The sequence below is a fragment of the Helianthus annuus genome, chromosome 14 (genome assembly GCF_002127325.2).
Source record: "Helianthus annuus cultivar XRQ/B chromosome 14, HanXRQr2.0-SUNRISE, whole genome shotgun sequence".
Lineage (NCBI taxonomy): Eukaryota > Viridiplantae > Streptophyta > Magnoliopsida > Asterales > Asteraceae > Helianthus > Helianthus annuus.
Window position 1 is genome coordinate 90,817,068 of NC_035446.2, and position 18,095 is coordinate 90,835,162.

General features: G+C 40.3%; 1 long non-coding RNA gene across 1 annotated transcript; it reads right to left on the bottom strand.

Moving 5' to 3' along the window:
- Nucleotides 1-14,283: 14,283 nt before the first annotated feature.
- LOC110881746 lies at nucleotides 14,284-16,799 on the bottom strand. The gene is made up of 4 exons (XR_002559880.2): nucleotides 16,680-16,799; nucleotides 15,709-15,800; nucleotides 14,641-14,796; nucleotides 14,284-14,487 (listed from the first exon to the last, which is right to left on the bottom strand). It is a non-coding gene; the product is annotated as an uncharacterized LOC110881746 (long non-coding RNA).
- Between the last annotated feature and the right edge of the window lie 1,296 nt (nucleotides 16,800-18,095).

Genomic DNA, 18,095 nt, shown 5'->3' on the forward strand with positions numbered 1-18,095 from the left:
CCCAATCTTTTCTGATCAGAAAAGAATTGATTTGAGATTTCCACCTTACCAACCATTTGCTTAATTTTTTCAAACTTCAAAGATGGAGTTTCAACATCATCTTTTGAAGACACATATTTTCCTTCTTTAACCTCAACTTGTGGCTCCACTGATTTTGTGGAATCAGATTCATCGCCGACCTTTTCAGAAACATTCTTAACAACCCACACTTGGTTGTCTTTTGCTTTCTTTTTGTAAAAAATTTTCTTTGAACATTCACCAACTTCATGAGTAGAATTTTCAAAAATTTTGTACTGTTCAGTTGGTGGTTCAACATCGACAACTTTTCCTTTAAGTTTTTCTGATACTCCCTGTTTTGGTTTTGTCATTTGAGAACACGTAGATGCAATGTGACCAACTTCATTGCATTTGAAACAGATTCGAGTATCCTTCTTGTGAAAAACTCCAGTTCCTTTTCTCTTCATCTCCGCAAGAAACTCCTGGTTTGATTGCCTCCAGAACGGTTTCTTCTATTCTTCTTCTGCACTTCCACCTGAAACAAATTTTGTATTTGTTTTAGAAATTTTGTCATTTTTATAGTTTTCTGGTGGAATAAAACCCAATCCTTTCTTCTTATAGCTACCCTTATGGTTTGGTTTCTTTTGAAAACCAGAACCAAAATTGTAACCCTTTTTCTTGTTTAAACGATGTTGAACTCTTGAAGTGTATTTCTTAGGTTTTCCAGTAAGATTTAAATATTTTATTTCAGAAATATTAATTTCTGTTATTTTGAAAACCTTTTTGATCATTTCAACTCGAACACTTCTTATTGGAAACTCTTTATCAGAATATAACTTGTCAGAATCATTCAAAGTATATGCTACTTCGAATGTTCCATCATTCAAGTTTGCTTTTGATAACAAGAACTCTTTACTATAAGTCCTTTTAGCCATCGGTTTTGAACTGTTGACTGACGAACTTGACCCTCCAGACTCAGATTTTGACTCAGACTCCTCATCAGTATCCAACACCTGATCGACCACCTTTTTGATTAACTCAGACTCATGATCAGTGTCAGATGAGGTGAAAGTGACGTCAATGTTTTCTGGTAATTCATCAGTTGAATCGGTTTTTAACTTTATATTGACTGCTTTTTCGACTTGCTCCTCATTTGGTTTTCTAGGAGAATACCCTTCCCAGATCGGAGGCGGACACTTGTTATAGCTAACAGTCGGTTTCTTACCAGTATCTTTCTTCTTTGGCTTGTCATCTTTGAATGCTTCAAAACCAGCAACAATCAGATAAATGCGATCAATAAGATAATCAGAACTCGAATAACTCTGCAACAGACGTCTAATTCTCTCATTCTCAATTTTTTCTTTTTCCAACTCTTGCTTAAGCTCAGCATTTTCTTCAATATAATGATTAATAGCCTTTTGCTTCGACATCATTGTAGCGTTCAGCATTATCAAAGCGTCTTCTCTCTCAGAGTTTGTCTTTTGAAGACCAGTTACTGTTCTATTCAAAACATCATAAGATTCCTTCACGTAGTTAAGATTGAACAACAACTGCTCTTTCATCTTCTCAAACTCAGCCATCTTTTCATCTTTAGCTGCACACTCCTTACATGGTTCTAAACACTTTGTGCAAGGCTTGATGACTTCCACAATCTTTTCAACTTCGATGATCTTCTCAACTTCAACAACTTTCTCATTTTCTTCAATTTGAACATCCTCAACATCTTGAACCACACTTTCAGTATTCATTTGCCTTTCTTCTTTTACAGCTCGTTTCTCCTTCAGTTTTTCCAAGCGATCTGCAAAATAGAAATGAAAACTTTCAGGAGAGAGATGAGATTTTGCAACATTAATATGTTTCTCTTCCTCATCATCACTGCTATCATCAGTTGGAGATTGATCAAACTCTACTGATTTGTCAGAACAGTCATCTGAAGAACCAGAATCAGATGGTATTTGATCAAAGACAACTTCTCTTTCTGAACTTTCATCACTTTGTGAACTTTCATATGAGCTTTGTGAGCATTTTTCTGATGAAACAAATTTTTCATCATCATTCTTCACATTAACTCCAATAGATTTCATCCACTCGGTGAACATGTCTGGTTCTTTCACTATCTTTGCAATGAAAGCTTTGAACTCTCCCTTTTCATCAACAAACATATCCCAGCTAAAGCCTTCAGGTAGCCTTTCATCATCTTGGTTGATTAGGCATGCTTTGCTGTCGGATGAAATATATTTGTTCCAGTTGAAATTTTCTTGATTTCCCAAACATGCTCTCTTTGAATCCTCAAGCACTTTTCTACCATGAGCCACCTGCGGTTCTTGTTGTTGTTGCTGACCAACTTGTTGGTATATGGCTTTCCGGTAGTAATCATCTTTTCCGAACGGATTCTTTGGATCATTTGCCTCTCTATTCTTGCATTCCCGTTTGAAATGGCCTTTCTCCCTGCATCGAAAACAAGTAACTTTAGATTTATCAAAACCTAAAGTAGAATCATGTGCATCAAGAAAGTCATTTCTCCCGGTAATCAATTTAAACTTTTCTGCTCTCCTAAGGACACTAGCAAGACACCATTTGATGTCCATGAGTTCCATCTCTTCGGCGTCTATCTGATCGTAATCCTCTTTTGTTAGCATAGGATTCTCGATCCACCCTGCAACTAAGCCTTCATAAGATAGAAGCACGGAACCAAGTAATGCCATGTGATCTTTCGCGACTTCTTCCGAAAAACTTTGACCATCAGGAAGATTTAGAGCGATGTTGCATTGGATCACACAGCCATTTCCAGTTTTTGAGCTTTGATGCTGAAAACTTGATGTTGTTTCTTTTGGATTAACATTTGGATATGAAGAGAATCCACTGCTTTTGTTTGAACTTTGATCAACCTTTTCAGATGAGTCTCCAGCACTAAAAGCAGTTTGAATCTTGGGGCTTCTCTCAACTTCTGGAACACCGCCTTTGTAGTACATTTTTACATCTTGTTGATTACTTGGATTGTTCATCCTTGCAATCTTCTGTTGTTCCAGATCTTGACTGTCTATCTTCTCAATGAACTGAGAAATTGTTAACCCATCATAAACCCCAGTGTTCTTCAGAATCATCAACTAAGTGGCAATATCGTTCAATTAACTAACTTGTCGACCCATTCTTCACGATCTTTAGTTATGCTCAGCATTGACATGGATCGCACTAAGTGGCAATATCGTTCAATTAACTTCTTTGTGTCCTCCCCGGGCAAACTACTGAAAAGATCAAACTCTTTCTTGAGTAGTGCCTTTTTGCTCTTAATCATATTTTCACTACCCTCAAACTTGATTTTAAGAGCATCCCAGATTGACTTTGAAGTCTTATCATGTTGTAGCAACATAAAAATGTCTTCTTTGATGGCTTATTGAAGCAAACTTATCATCATCTTTTCAGCTCGATGCATTTCCCGTTCTTGATCACTAAACTCAGAAATTTGTTTTTCAGTTCGCAATTCAGTACGAGGTAACACATATCTCTTCAGAATACACTCCCATGATCTAAGATGGTTGGCTTGAACCCAGTTTTCGAAACCATCCTTCCATCCGTAATATTCTTCAATGCTCATTAGCTTTGGGGGTTTTTGTGTACTCCCAGTTTCATTTTCCAGGTTCATGTTTTGAGCAATCGAAGCCGGAGTAACCGAAGATGTAGCGAACGCGTTGTAGAAATCGTCACCCATGATTTTTGAAGTTCAAGCGGAATAACCCAACAATCAGATTCAAGCAGAATAACAAACTGCCCTTTTCAAGCGGAATACCTGCAATACGGAACTTCAAGCGGAATAGCAAGTTAACAACACTAATCTTGATTCCGCTTGAAATTCAAGCGGAATAACAAAAACTTGGAGCGGAATCAGATTAAAGCGATATCACTGATTTCGCTTGAAATACTTTCAAGCGGAATAGTCAACTGAAGCGGAATCACGTGCAAATTGAACGAAATATTAGATTTCGCTTGAAATGTTCAAGCGAAATAAGCAACTTTCGAGCGGAATCACCGAAAGCCTGTTTAAGCAGAACCACTTCTAAAGCCTGTTTTGTCCATTTTTAGTCCGAATTTTAACGTTTAACTTTCAAGGGTTTGTTATCTTGTAGTTTTAAACAATCCGTGAAAATTTGAACAGATTTCAGCCGTGAAATTTTGAAAGAAAGTGTAGAAAAACAGAGATTTTCAAGCTGAATCATATAGAACTCCTCCTCCTGTGCTCTGATACCACTTGTAGGATCGTGTATCGACCTGAACGAGTCATTCAGAGGAGTTTGAAACAGTTTCAGGTGCGGAAAACAAAAAACTGAGTTCGAAACAGCTTGCAATACACTTTAAACACTGATTGGATTGATATAACACGGATTACAGCTCAAATCTCACACCGGCAGCACCTCGGTATGGAATTCACAAGTGTTCACAACTATGTTGATTTCGCTCGGACTTCACCTATTTATTGCCATAGGGGTTCCGCTTGGAATGACTTCAAGCGGAATCACAAGATGTTGATTTCGCTTGAAACCTTTTCAAGCGGAATCTCTCACAAATGCACATTCAAGCGAAATCAGCTACATATTCTCTTATTTTCTCGATCTACGAGCCCTGATCTAACCAATCTAATCTAAAACTCGATACAAGACGAAGTCGACAGATTCATGCACTAACATTTTGTGACCATGTTCTAAACATAATTCAGTTCGTTACGGTATTGACGTGTGCAAATAGTAACATAAAATATGGGTTAAGTTCACGTACAAATTTCTTTATCGTACAAAACATACGAAAGACATGAAAGAGCCAAAATACCACGCGATGGCATTTTTGTAATTATTTGCTCGTAGAGTAATTATCAAAATTACTCTAAAAATGATTTTGTAGAGTAATTTTTTGTCACACCCCTTTCTAAGGCGGAAGCACGAGGTGTGATCCTGAAAGATTCTCATTGCATGCGAATGGTAAACATAGTACATGATCATAAAATAAACTCCACTTGCCATTCATAGTTTATCATCCAAAATAAAAGTTAAATTTAATGTTTACACACTCACCACTGTGAGCCATGTAACTAATTGTCCTTAACAACCCCTGAGTGAACAGGTGCTGAGTCCAAACTATAGTACTATCGTTGCTAAGGCAGGTAGACAACATTCCATGTGTAAACATAACAAACAAGCATTCATTAAGTCACGTATAACATGCGATAACGATTAGCGTTTAAAGTATTGCATAGTGTGTTTGATGTGATTTAGAACAAGTAACGTATGTAACACCCAAAAGTGCATAAAGCAAAAAGGGATCGAGTATACTCACAGCGATTGGTGGATTGAAGGGAGCGCTATAGAGTAGGGTTAGCCTAATCAGAATGATAGCATAACGATAAGTGACGCGTAAATCGAAACAAGTGACAGTGGGTCGAACAACAGTTCGATCGGATAGTAGTCCGATCGAACAGTCGGTCGCTCGAGTAACAGTCCGCTTGGATGGTTATCTGATCGGGTGACCTTTCGAGTGGATTGTTTCCTCCTTTGGGAAGGATGTGTTTGTGTATGATGGCTTGACTTTTGAAGTTTTCGTTGTAGCATTTGAAAACATAAAAGTATCTCTGCCTTTCAGGTCGGTCGATCGGACGGTCGTTCGATCGGACAACAACCCGATTAGTTGGACACTTTAGTGAGAACAAGTTCACAGCAGTTTGTTAATCGATCGGATTGTAGTCCGATCGGGTGGCAACCTACTGGTTTGAATATGTTGAAAATTGTTTAAGTATTGAAATTTAATCGTCACATGATCGAACGGTAATTCGATCAGGCGGTAGTCCGATCGGACAACAATTCATTCAACGTTCAGACTTCAAAGGTTGATAAACAGTTTGAGTGTGGGACCCAAGGTGTAAGTCGATCGGGTGACGTCCTGTTCGGATGACAGTCCGATCGGACGGCATTCCGTCCTGGTCGTCCCGTTTGCCTTATACTTGATTGTTTTGATAGTTTGTCGTTTTATCGAGACGGTGTAATAACGTGCTAACCAACAGAACCCAATCTGGACCCCTAGTGACCCGATTGAACAGGAATCACCCAAGTTCAGCCAGTTAACCGGTTCAAGACGGTTGTTCTTGGTTAACCTGAAATCGGTGGTCTCGTGGATAGAATCTAGATCTTGAACCAACACCTCAACAGGAAGGAGTAGACGGTTAGAACAAGCTCCGATTCTATCAGTTTTGAGTGCATTGAGTGTAAAAGAGTTGGAAAGAAAGTTGGAAAACCATCTTTCAATCCTTTTTACTGTGAATATGTTTGGATATATGAAAGATCTTTGTTGGTTTATGTGGAAATCGGTTAGATCTAAGTTGTTCTTGGTGGTCTGGGGCCAAAACATGAAGTTCTTCAAGAACACCATGATGACATCATCCTAGAACACCTCAAATCTAGTGATTTCACGGTTAAAAGTTAAGATTCAAAAGATAGAAAGGTGTAGGATCAAGTGTAGATCAAAGATGTACAAGATTTTGGTTGAGATCTTACCGAAATTGTGAGGAATCGAAGGAAAAGTAGAGTTGGAGCGCTGGTCGGACGTCAGAGAGCAAAAGTGGTAAGTTTGATGGTGACATGGGGTATTTATAGGGTTACCCAAAGTGGAAAGGGGCTGGTCGATCGGGTGGTAGCCCGATCGAGTGGCTGGCCGATCGAGCGGCAGCTCGATCGATCGGCAGCTCGATCGATCGGCTGGTCATCTGGTCGATCAGTCACTTGGTTCGAGTGTTCGGTGCGACGAGTTTGTCCATTTCGATTACGATTGCGAGCGTTTCGACGCGATAGAGTTTCTTACTCAAATTACTTTTAATCCCAACTACTATATCTACATACAATCATCCTTAATTCACTTGCGTTTAGCGTTTACGGTTCGATTGCGATTGAGTTTCGATTGGGTTTCGATTGATTACCACAACATAACATAAATAAACATGCACAAGTAACACATAAAAGGCACACATACGTATAACAATAACCAGAATGCATAATTCGAGTTGTGAGCGAGATAAGCGAATAGCGATAATCGATAACAGATACGATAATTATCGAATAAACCTCGATTACTAATAAAGACTCCACATTATACAGCTAACGTTAAGCATAAAATAGACTATCTATAAATCAAAGAAGTCAAAACAGGATTAGAGCAAGGAGTAACAGATCGCAATTAGCAATCTTTTCTTCCTTTGACTTCAATCTTGACTTTGACTTCCGAAACGCGGGGTGTTACAGCCTCCCCTTGTTTAGGGAATTTCTTCCCGAAATTAGGTTTCGGCCGTAACAAACAACTGCAAGTACTTTGCCTTCATGTCGCTTTCGAGTTCCCAAGTGAACTCTGCGCCTCGTTTGCCTTCCCATCGGACCTTCACAATGGGAATGCGCGAGCGTCTGAGCTGCTTGGTTTGGCGGTCCATGATTTCGACAGGCTTCTCCACGAAGTGTAGTGTTTCGTTTATTTGGAGATCCTCGAGAGGAACTTGGATATCATGCTCAGCAAGGCATTTTCGGAGGTTAGACACATGGAAAGTCGGGTGGACGTTGTTGAGTTCCTCCGGTAGTTTGAGTCTGTAGGCCACTTTTCCAATCCTTTCCAGAATCCTAAAGGGTCCAACAAATCGAGGCGCGAGCTTTCCTTTCTTCCCGAACCTGACCACACCCTTCCAAGGTGATACCTTTAGGAGTACACGGTCGCCAACGGCAAATTCAAGGGGCTTGCGTCATCTATCAGCGTAACGTAACTATTCTGACGACTCCGAGCTTTCAGCAAGTTGTCTCTTATTTGGAGGATTTTGTTAGTTGTTTCCTGTAATAGCTCGGGACCGGTTAATTGCGAGTGACCAATCTCGTGCCATACAATAGGCGACCGACATCTTCTTCCGTATAAGGCCTCGAACGATGCTATTTGTGGAATGATAGCTTTTATTATACGAGAATTCGACTAGAGGCAGGTATGCGTCCCAATTACCACCGAAGTCTAGGACACAAGAGCGAAGCATGTCTTCCAAAGTACGGATCGTTCTTTCAGTCTGACCATCGGTTTGTGGATGGCATGCGGTACTCAAATTAAGCTCAGTACCGAGTGCAGCTTGAAACGTTTCCCACAGTCGCGAGGTAAACCGACCATCACGATCAGAGATGATGTCGCGAGGCGTACCGTGACGACAGATAACTTCGTTTGTGTAGATTCGGGCTAATCTTTCTACCTTGTAGTCTTCTCGTATTGGCAGGAAGTGAGCTGATTTGGTCAAACGATCAACGATAACCCAGATGCTATCGTGACCTGCGGTTGTACGTGGGAGTTTGGTTATGAAGTCCATGGCTATGTTTCCCATTTCCACATCGGGATTATGGGTTGTTCCAGCAAGCCAGAGGGTCTTTGATGCTCGGCCTTAACCTTCGAGCAGGTCAGGCACTTTCCAACGTAGAGAGCGATATCCCTCTTCATGCCCGGTCACCAATACTTGTAACGGAGGTCCTGGTACATTTTATCGACACCGGGATGAATAGAATACCGAGATTTATGGGCTTCGTTCATCAAAATCTTCCGCAAATCGTTCCGCTTAGGGATCCAAATTCGGTCCAGATAATGGAATATCCCATTCGATTTATTCACTAGCTGGGCTCTATCATGATGAATTCTTTCCTTCTCCAAAGTACGCTCGATAAAACATGCATGCTGGGCTTTGCGAATGAGAGACTCGAGATGATGCTGGGCTGGAATGTTTTGAATGCTATGCAGATAGCTTCATTTGCTGAGAGCATCGGCAACGACATTTGCTTTGCCAGGGTGATAACGAATCTGACAGTCGTAATCGTTGAGAAGTTCTACCCATCGGCGTTGACGCATATTAAGTTCTTTCTGGTTGAATATGTGTTGTAGGCTCCTGTGGTTGAAGACCATACACTTTGTACCATAGAGGTAGTGTCGCCAAATTTTCAACGCAAAAACAACTGCGCCTAGCTCGAGATCATGGGTTGTGTAGTTCTTCTCGTGGATTTTGAGCTGACGAGATGCGTAAGCGATAACCTTGTTCCGTTGCATAAGAACACATCCAAGACCAAGGTTCGAGGCATCGCAATAGACGATAAAGTCATCATTTACATTGGGCAGAGCGAGAACGAGAGCATTGCAAAGCATGTGCTTGAGGGTTTGGAAGGTAGTCTCTTGTTCAGTTCCCCAAACAAAAGATCTGTCTTTGTGCGTGAGAGCGGTAAGCGGCATGGCGATCTTCGAGAATCCTTCGATAAATCGACGACAATAGCCCGCTAGCCTGAGAAAAGAACGAATTTCAGACGGGTTCTTAGGCGTGATCCAACTCTTAACTGCTTCAATCTTCGCAGGATCGACATAAATATCTTGACTATTGACAATGTGACCGAGGAATTGAACCTCCTCCAGCCAGAATTCACACTTGGAGAACTTGGCATAGAGTCGATTTCCTCGGAGTAGGTCGAGAACCAGACGTAGATGCTGCGCGTGTTCGGTTTTTGACTTGAAATAGATCAGGATATCATCGATGAACACGATGACGAAGCGGTCCAGAAATGGTTTACACACGCGATTCATCAACTCCATGAAAACCGCTGGTGCATTGGTTAGACCAAAAGGCATAACAACGAACTCATAGTGGCCGTATCGAATGCGAAAAGCGATTTTGGGTATGTCCTCCACTTGGATGCGAAGTTGGTGATAGCCTGAGCGTAGATCGATTTTGGAGAAACACGAAGCACCTTGCAGCTGATCAAACAAATCATCGATTCTGGGCAGGGGATAGCGGTTCTTGATGGTCAACTTATTCAATTCCCGATAGTCGATGCACATCCTGAACGACCCATCCTTCTTTTTGACGAAGAGGACTGGCCCGCCCCATGGAGAGGTGCTCGGGCGAATGAAGCCTTTATCAAGTAATTCTTAGAGTTGGCTTGAGAGTTCACGCATTTCGGAGGGAGCGAGACGATAAGGCGCTTTTGCAACAAGGTTGGCTCTAGGAATGAGGTCGATACGAAAGTCGATATCACGACTCGGAGGCAGACCTGGAAGGTCTTCGAGGAACACATTTGGAAATTCACACACCACGGGGATGTCGTTTACTCCCGGATTACCTTTCCCTTCCTTCTCCGCTACTACAATGTTAGCCAAGAAAGCTTTGTATTCCTTGCGGAGATACTTGCTAGCTTGGACACATGACATAAGCTTGAGATTTTTCGAAGCTGTTTCGCCATAAACACATAATAAATCACCATTCGCGAGTTAGAATCGAATCATCTTGTCGAAGCACACAACTTCAGCATGGTTTTCGCGAAGAAAGTCCATGCCTACTATGACGACAAAACTTCCGAGCTGCATTAGAATGAGATCAATTGGGAAAATGTGATTGTTGAGCTCGAGAGTACAATCACGGATAACGGAATAAACGACGACAGTTCTTCCGGTGGCAACTTCGACATCAAACGTTGAGGGGAGATGGGAGCGCTTTCGATTAACGAGCTTTTCGAATTCGATCGACACAAAACAATTATCGGCTCCAGTATCAAATAAACACGACGCATATATACCATTCACAAGGAACGTACCAATGACCACGTTGTTGTCAGCCTGGGCCTGGCGCACGTTGATGTTGAAAGTTCTGGTGCGGGCGACTTGTTGCTACTGTTGCTGCTGCTGAGGCTACTGCTGCTGCTGCTGCTGCTGAGGCTCTTGTTTCACAACCTTGTTCGGGCACATGTTTGCGAAGTGTTTGGGATCACCACACGCAAAGCAGACTCTGGCGTTGATCGCGGGTGCCTGAGCCGCTTGTTGGGGCCGGTTCGGCAGTTGGCGGTGAAATGGCCATACATATTGCAGTGAACGCAATATCTGCAGGCAATACCCACCGGGTGATGGTAAGAGCATGTCGGGCAGGCGGGATGAGGACCGGTGTACGCGCTTAGCAGGCGACGCATATGTAGCTGGAGCAGCTTGGCGGTGTTGTTGTTGAGGTTGCGGAGCTGGGACTGCTTGAAGAAGAGTGGCGGTAGTGATGGCACAGTTCTTGTTGCTGGAGTTGTTGTTGTTCTTCTTCTTCTTGCTACGAGAGGACTTAGAAGACTGGGGAGCAGTGGTGGTGTCAGCGGTTGGTGCGGCGGTAGCTTGATGCCGGGATTTTGAAGGCTTATCCCAAAAACCAGCTTTTACTCGCTTGTCGTTGATTTCAGCGGCAATCAAGTAAGTTTCTACGATCATTGATGGCTTTGCAGCATGCACAAAATCTGCAACATAATCCGGCATAGCGCGGATGTACTTCTTGATCGTCATGTCGGTAGTCTTGACTTGATCAGGACAGATGATACTAAGCTGCTTAAAGCGAGCTGTCAGCGCTACGTTCTCTCCATCCTTCTGCTTGATACGCCAAAATTCGTCCTCCAGCTTTTGGCATTCATGGGGAGGGCAGAATTCATCAATCATTATGGCCTTTAGCTCTTCCCATGTCAGCTCGTAGGCTGTGTCATTTTCGCGTTTGTTCCTCTCGGCCATCCACCAGTCTAGTGCGCGGGACTGGAAGACACCGGTAGCATTTTGAGTACGGAGATTTTCAGGACATCCACTCTGGCGCAGAGTGACTTCGACGGAATCAAACCATTGAAACATAGCTGTTGGACCATCTTCGCCAGTAAATTCCTTGGGACCACAAGCTTTGAACTGCTTGAAGCTGAAAGTAGTCTTGGGAGCAGCTTTAGGTGCTTCGGTTCTGGATTCCTCGGATGATTTGCTCACATTCTCATAGATTTCACTCACTATCTGAGGAACTAGCTTTGCTACTTGCTTTGCGACGAGAGCAGCAAGGCGTTTGTCTCTCTGTTCTTGGCGAGTGATTCGTGGGTGGCGGGGTCCAGATGATGGTCCAGTCGACATTGTCTACAACAGACATCGTCTTGGCTCTCAGACATAGTATAATCGATTCTCACCTCACGCGTCTAATACTACTAAAGCTCAGGAACACGTATAATCACGTAACACACAGGCACATAATCACAGATTCACATAAGCACATAAGCACGTAAGGCACAGAATCACAGAAGCACATAGTCCTCCTAGTAACACACAGATGCAGTCAGAATACAGAAACCTATCATTCAAAGTCGCGCGAGCGTTCGAAAATAGCGATTGCGAGTACTTAGCGAGTCGTATAGCATAAGCGAGCAGCGATTCGTGTAGTGTGTTTTGTGTGTTTCGGTTGAAGCGAGAAGCGAAAGGCATATAAATTATCAAAATCGAAATATATAAACAGTAAATCCACACATAAAACACTCATAAAATTAGTAAATATCAGAGTCAGCGGTTGCGGGCTCAGAATCGAAACATATAAAAATCAAAGAAATTGCGATATCGAAATCGAGTGTAGATTGTCTTAGGCTGATTGACATTGACTACCCAAAGCGATTCGACTATTCACAATGAATTTTCGTATACACTTTGGCCTTCGGGACTGTGCTCTCGCCTCGAATCTGGGCGAATGGCACGCATCCTTCCAGTTACGATGTGACTTCAAGTCGGTGGAGTCCGTTGCGACCTTGGTGGGAGTTTTTGGAAAACAAGATAAGGGTCGGAACAAGTTGTCAAGGTTCGAGTTTCACCCCTAACTTAACAGCCTCGTTCCTGTTTTGATGAAAATAGAGACAAAAATCCGCGTTAAAGTACGGATTTCACTCCTGTTTCAACGCAAATTCTCGTGTTTTATAGATAAATACAGATCAAATAAGCAATTTAATCGAGAGTTTGTGGTTTTCACACCTAATCTCGATCAAATTACTTGTTTAGTTTCGAATAAGTGTGTAGTGATGGTGTAGTGCAGGCGATAATAGCGAGAATAGTAAGCATCCTCGTACATAATCCCTACTGGATATGCACAAGTCGGTCTGTTGGTACTTAAACTATAGACTAGGTCGTTTCTAAGACATCGACCCGGACTAGGTCGAGTCTGGCCTAATTCCCTATAGTTATGGCTCCGATACCAATCTGTCACACCCCAACCGATGTCAGAATCATCGGGGCGCGGCACAGAGCGAAACAAATTGTCCAGAAGTTTCCATAACAACTATATTTACCAAATATTTAAAGCAACATGTCCCATACCATGTCATATAAGATAATACAATTATTACAGAAAAGATCTAGTTAAATTGTTCTGTTCAGACAACTCAGATTCTTATTACAAACAATTGTTTATTGGTTTCTAGACCTTTCCTAGCCTTGATTTCATAGCAAGCTAAGCAAATAAGCGTCCTAAGCACCTGTCAACCCCTGAGTAAACAGGGTGCTGAGTCCAAACTATAGTACTATCGATGCTAGGGCAGGTAGACAACATTCCATGTGTAAACATAACAAACAAGCATTCATTAAGTCACGTATAACATGCGATAATGGTTAGCGTTTAAAGTATTGCGTAGTGTGTTTGATGTGATTTAGAATAAGTAACGTATGTAACACCCAAAAGTGCATAAAGCAAACAGTGAGCGAGTATACTCACAGCGATTGGTGGATTGAAGGGAGCGCTAGAGAGTAGGGTTAGCCTGATCAGAACGATAGCATAACGATAAGTGACGCGTAAATCGAAACAAGTGACAGTGGGTCAAACAGCAGTTCGATCGGATAGTAGTCCGATCGAACAGTCGGTCGCTCGAGTAACAGTCCGCTCGGATGGTTATCTGATCGGGTGACCTTTCGAGTGGATTGTTTCCTCCTTTGGGAAGGATGTGTTTGTGTATGATGGCTTGACTTTTGAAGTTTTCGTTGTAGCATTTGAAAACATAAAAGTATCTCTGCCTTTCAGGTCGGTCGATCGGACAGTCGTTCGATCGGACAACAACCCTATTAGTTGGACACTTTAGTGAGAACAAGTTCACAGCAGTTTGTTAATCGATTGGATTGTAGTCTGATCGGGTGGCAACCTACTGGTATTGAATACGTTGAAAATTGTTTAAGTATTGAAGTTTAATCGTCACATGATCGAACGGTAATCCGATCGGGCGGTAGTCTAATCAGACAACAATTCGTTCAACGTTCAGACTTCAAAGGTTGATAAACAGTGTTACGTCCGTATTTGCGTTCAGAAGAAATGACATCCAAGAAGGCGCTAGAAACATAAACTTCTAAAATGTACAAATCTTTCACAACATAAAAGTTAAAAACGCTAGTAACATTAACACATGATTTTAACAAAATTTGGGCATGACCCGTCCGTAAAATGCGTATATCCCTGTTTGAACCATAACCAAGACAATTACCATTCTACAAGATACTATTGAAACCAAACATCGAATACAAAAATAATGCGTCTACCAACAAATTGTACAAAAAGGTATTTTGACCCAAAACATTAATATCAACTAGCGGAAGCGCTTGGCATCACATATGAAGAACACGTGCTCGCTCCAATTTGCCGAGTCGCCTAAATTGAGGATTTACCTACATTTGACAACAAAGCTTTAAAAGTTAGTCGTTATACTTGTTTGCTTATAAAACCGTCATTTTAGTTCCATTCGTGTACATACTTTCCTTTCCCTTACGCATTCAATTATCCAATTAAATGGGCATGACATATACTTTCATACAACTAACCCGTTAGTAGGTGGTGACGACCAACCATGAAATATCGTATAAACCGAAATGTCCATAGCATAATCTAACCGCTTAAGTTACTTCAACCCGATTATCCTTCTAGCATTCAACCATGTCATTACTATATCAACACTTCGAAAGTCCGACATTCATAACCTGCACTTTCAAACATACTCGATAATAACTTGGTTAGCAAACCCGTAATCCCAACATGTTCAAGGACTACATTTTCGTAAAAAGGTCGCCAACCATATATATGCATTTATTTAACTACAACACAATGTACGCCTTTCGCATAATTATGTATATACGTGTACATATATATATATATATATATATATATATATATATATATATATATATATATATATATATATATATATATATATATATATATATATATATATATATATATATATATATCTTCTATACACATCACGCATACTAGTTTTTACAACTTAAACTCACCATGACTCCAATTATTCATACCTATATACCATCCTATTCACTTAGCTTAATTAACACACCTCCCTAATCATCATTACATACATCTATCATACTCTTATACAAATTACATGAGGCTTAGACTTGGATTTACAACTTATAATCGTCGAGGGAACACTCGAGATCATGTTTGGGAGGCTCACCATAGACCACGGATAGTATACTGAAGCCTACGATGCATAATTCACATAAATAATATTTTTCACAGAACCTTCACCCGGCCGTGTCAACTCACCACCCGGCCGTGTTAGCTCTGCACTTTTCCTAGTCATTAATTCTTACCGAAACGGACATAACTCTCTCATTTTTCATCCGTTTTGCATCACGTTTCTTCCTACAGAATTGTAAATTAACATTCTATCATGTGAACTTGAATTCCAACATCCGACTTAAGGAATTTCTTAACTTATACATGTTTGGCTTATTATTCGTCTACGAATTATTCGACCCGTTCATGCATTTATCAAAATAATCTATTGACTTGACCTCAACTTCATATGAACTTAATAATTAGACATTATATTACTTAAACAAATCAAGAAGTAATTTATGGAAATCACTTACCTCGTGCGTCCAAGTTTGTGCATAACTTCCTCTTTTCCTCTTAATCCGTTAGCCTTCCATACTTGAGTCCATGTCAATTTTGGTTTCCTATCCTTTCAAATCATTATACCCATTTCATAGTTAGCACGCATGATCATTCATATCGCATCCATTTTCAACTCTTAGCTACATAAACTTTTAATAGTCAAACTTTATCACGCATTAAACATGAACTGACAACCACATTGTTCGACATTTACTTAGGTAAACTTATTATCATAGATACGTACACAACATAACTCCGACATCATTACTTATTAATAAACTATTCGTTTCACATTCGTACACATTCAATTTTGATTACCATAAATCAAGCGCATTAAATACATGGTGAGCATCACACCATTTAAACACAAGGTACAAGTCCCTAATGCATGATTTTACCAAATCATTCATTCAAATCCGAATTTTCGTATGGACTCCATCTAAAGCACACTTCACATATTATCTTGTTAACGACTACACCATAAACACTTTCTATACATACCTACCCACAACTTTCATACAATTTCACAAATTTGTTCTCTTGGGCATTTCATCAAACACCTTGTAAGCATCATAATCATGGTATTCGGTACAAGACTATAAGGCACATTCTTATTAGTTTATCATCATACAACATTCATATTCATTCGGATTTACATAACTACTCCATCCTACATAAATTTTATTCATCATTCATGTATCACATCAAGCTCATAATCAAAGTTCTAGTTATATGATCTCATTCCATCATCCTACAATTACTAGCTTCTTAACAAGCGGGTTTTTGCTAAAATCACAACAACCATCCCAATTCAAACATAATTTCTGCTATAATTCTTATCCTAAATACTTAATCCTAACCAAATTTCACGAATCCTATGCCATGCATTCATGCTTGGGTTAAGACCCACTTCATACAATTTAGAAAATCACAAAATTGAACTTACCACTTCAAAGAACAGGTGTAGGAACTTAGAATTTGATGATTATTCTTTCGATTTCCTTAAGATTTCTAGTAATTCTTGTGGATTTTGTGAAGTTAGGGTTTCACCCCTCCTTGCCCTCTCCTGTCGATCGTCCAGAACCCCCACACACGAGTTGTGTGTGGGTTTTAATCGTTTAACATTTTATTTTCTAAACTTTTGGGCATTTACATCTTTAGTCCCTCCATATTTACCACTTAATTAATTTAAATTACTACCCTTTTATCATAACATTTTAACTTATGTCTAGCAAATATTTTTGGGGTATTACAAGTCTACCCCCCTTAAAGAAGGTTTAGTCCCCGAAACCTTTCTCATTCCAACCCAACCAATTGTACTCCTACTCTTTCATCTTTTCATTCATAATGCTTACTACCACAGGGATGCATTCGAGATCTTGGCAAGAGTTTTATTCATTCATAAACGTCTTTGTACGCATTTTCCCTCCGTTCTTAAATCAAGTAAATTACTTTCATATTCGCATTAAAGTCAGAATCTGATCCAGAGCTCTTATTAGTGTCGCCTTCACTTTATAATGCTAGCGCCTAGCACATATAATCACTAGCGCTTCATTCATCGAATTTATTCCAAGTGTATATAGTTATTAATCATACAAACTAAGTCTATGGCTTGTTTCTAACATCCTATTTAAGCATATTACATTCGTATATTTACTAATCAAAATAAATCGGTTTATTTCATACTGCTCATACATCCTATGCTATCTTTCATGTTGTTCACCACGAGCCATCCAAACATTCCATTTCTATCATTATTTTTGATTACCTTTAAACTCATAGGGGGGGTGTCAATACATTATCATATGCATACTATAATCATTCAAAGACTTATTATTTAAATCAAAGTCACCCTTCTTCAACTTACTTATCCGTACTTAATTTGAAGACTAAGTATTATTTCCATGGTTACTATTGTTATACATGCCATGCGTATCTTTTCTACAATATTTTGTTCAAATGAACATGGCTAACAAGCCGAGCATCAAAGTTAGCATTTCTTAACGATACTTGCCGTCTCTTATATTCTATCAGAATTTCCACAGTTATGAGCATTCAGGTTCAATACCACCTGACGATCATTACGAACATTTAGAAGTTCACTTCACATTTTTCATTACAGTTTGTATATACATATTCTACTCTGACGCATCCCTCTCTAGTCGAGTCATAACCTCATACTACAGTTACAACCCTTTTTATACGTACCTGATGAAAGTAAATTCCATTGATTCATTATCCATACCATACGGTAACCGTTCCTTTCCGATTAGTGACATTGCGCGTTTATTCATCAAGCTTACCTCTGAGTATAAAACTTAACAATCAAAACATTAGCTACCGAGTTCAAATGGCAATCGCC